Source organism: Daphnia pulex, chromosome 10 (genome assembly GCF_021134715.1).
Source record: "Daphnia pulex isolate KAP4 chromosome 10, ASM2113471v1".
Classification (NCBI taxonomy): domain Eukaryota; kingdom Metazoa; phylum Arthropoda; class Branchiopoda; order Diplostraca; family Daphniidae; genus Daphnia; species Daphnia pulex.
Genome location: NC_060026.1, coordinates 7,568,678 through 7,577,814, shown reverse-complemented (window position 1 = coordinate 7,577,814; position 9,137 = coordinate 7,568,678). Strand labels below are relative to the sequence as shown.

The window sequence follows — 9,137 nt, the reverse complement described above, 5'->3', positions numbered from 1 at the left end:
ATTTTCTATGTAAAACTGAGTTCAATGATTATCTGTTCTGTGTTTGTACCCCAGGTATGGTACAGGTCTGTATTTTCTATGTAAAACTTAGTTCAGTGATTATCTGTTCTGTGTTTGTGCCCCAGGTATGTACGGGTCTTTATTTCCCTTGTAACACCTATAAGTCAGTAATCATCGTATCTGTGTCTGTATCCCAAGTATGGTACATGTTGGGATCCCAATAGAAAACTGAATTAAACGTTTCTTATATGTGTAATATCACTGCAATACCATTCAGTAAGAAGTTACACTCTAATAGTCAATGCAGCTAATGGCTATGAGTTTAGTTCAGTAGGCCTACTCGAACAACAACAATAGTTGTTTATCCACCGGACGGAGAAGTATTATTATACATAAATAGGTATAATAAAGACTTGTAATTGGCGTGGGGCCAATCTTGGTCTTGTTACTATCGGAAGAGACCAGTGGTAGTCATATGTAGCAATCAGTTTCGTGAGAGAGAAATGTCAGACTGTTTGTTAAATGAACAAGTGTACAACTGTGAAATATAGATCATCATGAATTATATCTGGATATCAATATCGAGTTATGATGTGGTGGTTAGCGTACTGGGTTGAGAACTCAGGGGTTAATGGTTCGATTCCAGAGGGAGGCAAACCTTTTTTTTTTCTTGAAAATATGTTTTTGGTCTGTAAATCGTGATCCCGTTTTACGGATCTGTCACAGAACTGTATGACAGTCTGTAAAAGTGTGCCACTCCAAACAATTTACAGACTCTCAAAAACAGATCTGTAACAGACCTGAAACAGAGTCTGTGTGCTACCTGGGCCTTGGTTTCTGAGTAAAGATACCCATGAGGCACTGATTTTTACTTGCGCATCAACCGCAGCATGCGTCCGCTATTTGTTATTGGAACGTAACTTGCAATTCGTTTCGACCAGAAAATTTTCCACTTACAACATTGAAAGAATGTTTGGCGCTATTCGTTCAATGGGAGAGGGGAACAATAAATGCGACGTCGCTTCTGCCACTTTCGCAATCAACAAGATTCTTCGCACGAATATTTGTCACAGTTCAATCCATAGCAATGTCCCAATAAAAAAAGACGAGGAGACAACGGCAAATTTACTAAGGAACCTACGAGTGGAAAATCACCTAAAAACGTACGAACTATAACTGTTCTCAAACAACTGGAGAATTCTACACTAGCCATTCTTAATGAACTAACTAAAGTCCCAGGTGAGACCACCAAAATAATCCTTACTTACAGTATCGTCCAAAAAAATCCGAACACCATGGTCTCTTTCTTTATTAAAAAAAAATATTTCTGCATTTTTTTCTTAATTCTAATAAATGAACTTTGTAAAACAATTAATTCTACACATAATATGAAGTCTTGAAAGTTAAAAACAAAGAATCTACATTAAACTGGGCTTTTGAAAAAGGGGTGCGTTCGGATTTTTTTGGACGATACTGTACATCTAAATTTGCAATACCTCACTTTGTTTACGAGTTTACCTGTTCAAAGGAACGGGAACTGCAGCTGTCGCAAGAGTTGGTGGATTTATAATAAGATGTCTATACGAACGACAGGTATGCCTAATTTGCATTGAAAAACTGGAAACAATCAATGAAGATAGTCAACAGAAGAGTGATTTCTTGAAACTGGTTTTCGAAACGGGTAATACTTATTTTTACCTTTTGCTCTTAGACTACATTCTAAATCTCATTCATATTAGATAGAGGAGGTTTGTTTTACCCAAGTTGGCGTTTTGTTTCCCGGCTCGTCACCATCGAAAAATTCCTGCTAAAAGTTGTTCCATTGATACACGGAGCAACGCACATCGCGAAAGAACTGGTTGAATTTATCAAGCCACACCTCCTGAAATGTGATACGATGTCTTGTGGGGAAGGCCATTTTTCTGACATTCCCATTCAATAACGGGAAATTAGTCGATTGCGTTTTAGACAAATTTCTTGCTCCTGCAATAAGCAATTATGCTAATTACATATCAGCAATGGAAAAACCTAAAATAGCATTCAAAAAAGGAAAACCTTTATTACGGAAATACAGAAATTTTTCCTGAACAAATGATTTACCCTGTTAGTTTTGCTGTTTTTTTAAATATTTCATTTCATCCTCCATGACAGTAAGAAGCCACAACATATTGGATGTAAATGGTGTATTATTTCGCAATCACTCAATTTGAATCAATTTGAATCACCCATCAATTTGGAAATGACATCTTCATTCTCACAGTCCGCTGCCAACATGACTCCTCTTCTACGCCGCTATTACCAATTAATTTTTTTTTCTGCAGTTTGGTCTCGTTTTCCTGGTTGAATGGTCTCTTTACAATTGACTAATTGCTCGCATAAGCAGAAGTACAGCTTTCTAATAAAAGAAAAAAAAACATAATATGTAAATGGATCAATATATGTAAAGTGTTCATAGAGTAAATTCTTCACTAGGCTTAAACTATTTGTCATATACAAATACCATCACATGACAAAGTGAGATAAATATATTGTGAAACGCCTCCAGAAATAGCATTCATTTGAAATGGTAGACTCTGACTGAGTTTGTTAGTTAAGTCAGTAAACTGCTGCTAAATTTGTGTTATCGATTATTAATTGCTAATAAGTCATCTTAAGCCATGTGTCATAAGCTGGCTTCTTAGGTCAGAAGAGATATTTCAGCTTGTTCTCGACTTGAGTCACACTTCATTTGCTTCATCTACTTTTAAAGAGTCGATTGAATGTGCTAAATTAATTTGTTGGTGGCAAAGGGGGTGATAATGTGAAGACAGCAACATAGCCATTCTTATCGCATACTCCCTGTGTTGGACAAATGAAGCAATAAGTTTTAACATTAAAATCAGAAAATGTTAATGGAAATTAGGTTGACTACCTGGTTGTATGTAAATATAAATAAGTTCTCGACACTGGAAAAAATCAAACTGCTGATAATTTGAAACTTTAATTCTGGAAATCAGAAAAACTGTAGAGCCCACGAACATGTTCAATTTCACTGACAACTTAACAACCAGCAATTGCAAGACTCCATTTGTCTCGACATAGCATTCAGTGAATTTCACTTTCTATGTTGATTCATATAACTTCATCTAGAAGAGAAAAACAGTTGTAATATAAGTGAATGAAGGCATCAGAAATACTAAATCAATTTAAACTATGTTACCCAATGCACGTATCACTCGGACATTTGTTGAAAAATTTAGAGAAGTGATTGAATTTGCACGACGTGAAGAACTTTAACAGCAGTCAACACTTCAAATACACGTATGGCCAAATACTTTTAACTTATCCAGTAGGCAACCATAATCATCACCAAGAAAAACTCTCCACACAAACAAAAATAAACGACGAAATAAACGTCAGGTGAGCAACAATAACACCTTCCATACCTTCCCCGAGAGCATTTACATCGATAGAAAAATTACAAACTAAGTTTTTAACTATCGCCACTAGACGATAAACAAGCTCCCGTGGCATTACTTGAGTGGAGCCTAAAAAGAGGAAGGGAAGCCGATTTGGCTTCAAGAAAACACCCAATCCTTTCGGCTTCCTTAAATATAGTAGGCTATGATCCCAGCCAACGATGTGCTAGCTGGGTCGGAATATCATGGTATGGGAGAAACAGTAAATAGAAAATCCTTCTTTGACCCAGTAAATCTTTGAATAATCAAGGATTACCGTATGAATGAGCGAAGATATGTGAAAAATAGGCAAAAATGCCGTCAACCATTTCTAGATGGCAGCACCAGACATCCGATACATTCTGGGCCTTGACTACTAGTTCTGGAACTTTAAAGTGTGCTACTGCTTAGCCCCACTTCTCTCTCTCTCTCTCTTGACATCTGATCCAGGCAAGGCTGACACTTTTCGTCAGCTCTACACTTCAAAGGAAAGGAAGTAAAGGAAGGAGATCGTTTAAACTATTTGAAAAAATTAAGAAAGTTAGGGGTATAGCCTAACATCTAACCACTAATTCCGAAATACCCCAAATAAAACTACACCTTTAATGATAATAAACCCTGACCACGAACATTTTTTCAGTTCACAATTAACAGAAGAGAGAAGATACAAAAACAGACTCTTCAGCGTTAGACAACCAAAAAATCCAAGAAAAGGTCTCTTTGTAGTTTTGTTGGTGGAAGCTTTCTTGAGACAATTGCCCCTGTTTCACGCTAATAATGCTTAACTCCTGAAGTTCTAGGGCGTGACCTTAGAAGAGTCCTCGCAAAATTTCTCAAAAGCCAATGCCTAAAAAACATTCAAAAAAATTAACAATACAGACAAAAAGGACACACACCACAACAAAAAAAAACTTACAAAGGAGCCGTCCTCTATTTCTTCACTTCTATCACTCATTCCGTCGCACATCATCTCCAAATTAACCTCCACATCGCCGTTTTGATCGTCGCTGATCGGCACCTCTTCATCGCAAAGAACAAGAGAATCTACCGCCGAAACGCCAACTTGAACTTCGCTGACCACCTCTTGATGACAAACAAGGGCCACATTACTCTCCACAAGACCAAATGGTACTTTGCTGACCAACTTATCATCTTCACCGACGTTCACTTCACGTCGATCGCATTGCAAAGCAACATCGACCTCTCCATCACGAACGACACCAACTTCAGCAACTTCAGAGACATTCACATCCGTAGGAAATGAATCAGGTTCCAACGCCATCTCCAATTCTTGACCATAACGAATGATTTCCGGAAAAACATACACCTAAAAGATTATTCAACGACACAAAACACAAATGTATAGTAACACTAATGCACAACAAACAGTAATTTCCCTCAACAAAAATTAGAAATAAAAAAAAAACAAGAAAAAAACATACACGATGCATTTTTGTATGACTTTTAAACCCAGATTCAGATTTGAATACCGGTCGTGAAGGACACATCGGACAAATTCTGTGAATTAAACAGTTTTTGTAATGATTGTGGAACTGGTAGTTTTTCAAAAAAGATTTCCAGCAAATTCCATAATTTTTGCAAAAGAACATTTTAAACTAACACGTTAACCGATCAAGAGATAACTGTCAGATCGATAGATAAAAGAAAAAAAAACGTTGAATCCTACGACATCACCACGTTTTATAATAAAAAACAAACAGCCCAATTGTATAAATATCTGCTTCAGTAGGTGTTAGAAGAAGTGTCAGTTAGAAACAGAAAAAAGACTAGAAAAACAAACAATCAATTTTGACAACGTGCCGTCGCTTCAACAAGCCTCCACTTCACGGGAAGGGAAATCGGGCTTACACTATAAACCACACACTTGTCGCAACACTAATAAAAACATATATTATTAATAAAACAATAATTAAAGGAATGGCATCAATAAGGATTCGTCTCGCCCCGAACGAGTCAATTCCGATTGTATCAGGTCTGCATCAGAAAGGGTAATAAACATATTAAAATCTAGATTATTGCGTAAAAACATTTCTAAAAAAGAGAGAAAAATAACTGCTATGATAAAATTAATTATGAAAAACAATTTTGGTTTACCTGCATAGTTATCGATTCCTACTGTTAGCAGAACATCCGTCAAAAAACGCGAGGACTCCTTGCTGAACTGTGTTCTGAAATAGATCGGTGATGGCAAAGATTAAGCTTCAGCCCCCGAAGAGAGATCTACCTCCTGCGGTGGGCTACTTTCTGGTGGATGGCAGGGTGGCATGCCTTGATGGGGGTCAGACGAATCCCAATGCCGTCGCTTCAAGAAGCCTCTGCTTCACAGGACGGGAAATCGGGTTTACACTATAAACCATACATTTGGCGCAACACTAATAAAAACATATATTATAAAAATAACAATAAATAAAGGAATAGCATCAATAAGGATTTGTCTCGCCCCGAACGAGTCGATTTTGATTGTAAACATGTTTGCATCAGAAAGGGTAATAAACATGTTAAAATCCACATTGTTGCGTAAAAACATTTCCAAAAAAGAGAAGAAATTAACTGTCATGATAAATTCATTATGATAAAAACAATTTTGGTTTACCTGCATAGTTATCGATTCCTACTGTTAGCAGAACATCCGTCAAAAAACGCGAGGACTCCTTGCTGAACTGTGTTCTGAAAAGGATCGGTGAAAGCAAGGATTAAGCTTCAGCCCCCGAAGAGAGATTTACCTCCTGCAGTGGGCTACTTTCTGGTTGATGGCAGGGTGGCATGCCTTGATGGGGGTCAGACGAATCCCAATGCCGTCGCTTCAAAAAGCCTCAGCTTCACAGGACGGTAAATCGGGTTTACACTATAAACCATACATTTGGCGCAACACTAATAAAAACATATATTATAAAAATAACAATAAATAAAGGAATGGCATCAATAAGGATTCGTCTCGCCCCGAACGAGTCGATTTCGATTGTAAACATGTCTGCATCAGAAAGGGTAATAAACATGTTAAAATCCACATTGTTGAGTAAAAACATTTCTAAAAAAGAGAAGAAATTAACTGTCATGATAAATTCAGTGTGATAAAAACAATTTTGGTTTACCTGCATAGTTATCGATTCCTACTGTTAGCAGAACATCCGTAAAAAAACGCGAGGACTCCTGGCTGAACTGTGTTCTGAAAAGGATCTTTGATGGCAAAGATGAAGCTTTTGTCCCCGAAGAGAGCTTCAGCACCTGCTGTGGGCTACTTTCTCGTGGATGGCAGGGTCGCATGCCTTGATGGAGGTCCGACGAATCCCACTGCCGTCGCTTCAAAAATCCTCCGCTTCACCGGAAGGGAAATCGGGCTTAAACTATAAACCATACACTTGGCGCAACAGTAATAAAAACATATATTATTAAAAATAACAATAAAAACAGGAATGGCATCAATAAGGATTCGTCTCGACCCGAACGAGTCAATTCCAATTGTGTACAGGTCTGCATCAGAAAGGGTAATAAACATGTTAAAATCCAAATTTTTGCGTAAAAAAATTTCTAAAAAAGAGAAGAAAATAACTTTGATGATAAATTAATTATGATAAAAACAATTTTGTTTTACCTGCATAGTTACCGATTCCTACTGTTAGCAGAACATCCATCAAAATACGTTAGGATTCCTGGTTCAACTGTCTTCTCAAAAGGATCGGTGATGGCAAAGATGAAGCTTCAGCCCCCGAAGAGAGCTCCAGCTCCTGCTGTGGGCTACTTTCTGGTGGATGCCCTGATGGACAAATCCCACTACATGTTACAGTCCTCGTCTGAGACAAGCCGGGGAGCCCCGCATTTACAGCAAACAAAACGCCTGCAAAGTTCCATTTTCAAAACCGCAAGCATTTTCCAATCTCCAAATAAAAAATTATTTACCTTAAATTAATTATTAATAAAATAAAATAAAACCTCGACCACCTCGACCACCGATAGATAACCAACTTTCTCAGTTCTCTATCATTTATTAGTTGGAGAGGGTAGTCCGTGCATTTTTCCGTACATGTAGCTGTTGCACGGTTTGGCGGTGTTATCTTGTCCAGGGTTAACATTTATCCTTGACAACTTTTGACTTGATTGGCTACATCACTGCAATTTGCACGTGCTTACTGTTGATGAAGGATGTGGACAGACACTGTTGAGGTAGCTGCAGCGGGAAAGTCTTCGCGTGTTTTACAGTTGTCTGTCAGCACACTAAACTGATAAAAAGAAACCCCGATCTTCTCTCCAATCATGACGGTGGTATTTTTTTATACTGAAAGATGCCTGAGATTTGAATAATACATAAATATAAATCAAAGAGAATTCGTTAAATGCTATTTTACCTTTATTCTTTTAAAATGAACTTCCAGCCCAGCTTCCGTAGCCAATCCTGTTGGAAATTGGCACAACACTACTCTGGGTAGCAATAGCCAGATACTTTTAAAGTTTTTAGAACCCTCTAATCCATCTTCTGCTGTATCACCATTCCATGTGAACAGTATAGCAGATCTCCGATTCTAATTAAATATCCCTCAAGAATAATTTGTTTCATCATTTAACATATATTAAGAACCATAATATCAGGAGATACAATGTTCATAGTACGTCGAAAATAGAGATTCTAATATGTATATGTGTATATATGTCAATTACGTGAGCTTGCTTTTCACGCCACGTTACTCCCCATATACAGTGGAGTCCCATAGAGATATGGAAGCCCACACCACTGTTGATGACCACTGTATGTGGGAACCTCATCTAGAGTTAGACTGACACTCATGCGAGTTAAAAGATTCCTATTGTTTTATCTCCTTCAATGAAAGTCGTTACATTGCTGCTACCAATGCCTCGTGCTTCAAGCTATATTCCTCCATCCCCATTTACTTTCCAAGCTTCTTGTGGAATTTCCTTAAATGTGGTAAAGGAATATCTCGTTTCAATAGTGATGACACTTATGAAAAGTGTACTTTTCTATTACGTTTATTAACGTAATCCAATTACAAACGTATTGTAATTATGAACTTTGTCTTTTATAACATAAATTGGTTCAAGCAGGAGGCGCCCAAGCGATTAGTGGTCACGCCGGGCCCGTCTGGAGTAAACGTGGCAAGCGATGGAAATCTAAAAATCCGAGAAGGAAACAAAAGGCAGGCATTATTGTGTTTACAAAACAATATCTCTCGTCTTCCGCGGTTTTCAAATTGAGCACCGTTAGACGTACTCTCCCAGATCACCCATAACTGGGGAGATTCTGTCAAAAATGTACTCTCATCTTCATCGGCCAGTAATTAACGTTAGCGGCAGTAATACTATTCAATTAATTTAACAACCTAAACTGTGCAAAAAAACACAATAAAAGTAACAATTAAGATCCTTTTCTTATCTACATTAATGATTTTCTTAAACGTAACGTAAAAAATAACGTGTAATGTACGAAAAAATGGCGAAGAAAACACAGAAATTCGTTCATTTTTTTAGATAACGTCAGTTAATTTGAAGCGAAAACTGTTTACGAAATAATATATACGGAAACTAATACATAAATAACGACATGGAAATATGTGAATTTCACTCATCGTGGATTAAGCTACGGCAACTTATATAAAGGGTGACGGAAAAAGAACTGTTTTTTCCGCCTTCTCTCTCATTCCGTCCCGTCCGTCTCATCCTGTCCCTTAC

At 37.5% G+C, this 9,137-nt stretch overlaps 1 long non-coding RNA gene across 1 annotated transcript; it reads right to left on the bottom strand.

Annotated features, from left to right (window-relative positions):
• Positions 1-2,267: 2,267 nt before the first annotated feature.
• Positions 2,268-3,415, bottom strand: LOC124205775. The gene is made up of 3 exons (XR_006879467.1): positions 3,200-3,415; positions 2,912-3,125; positions 2,268-2,838 (listed from the first exon to the last, which is right to left on the bottom strand). It is a non-coding gene; the product is annotated as an uncharacterized LOC124205775 (long non-coding RNA).
• Between the last annotated feature and the right edge of the window lie 5,722 nt (positions 3,416-9,137).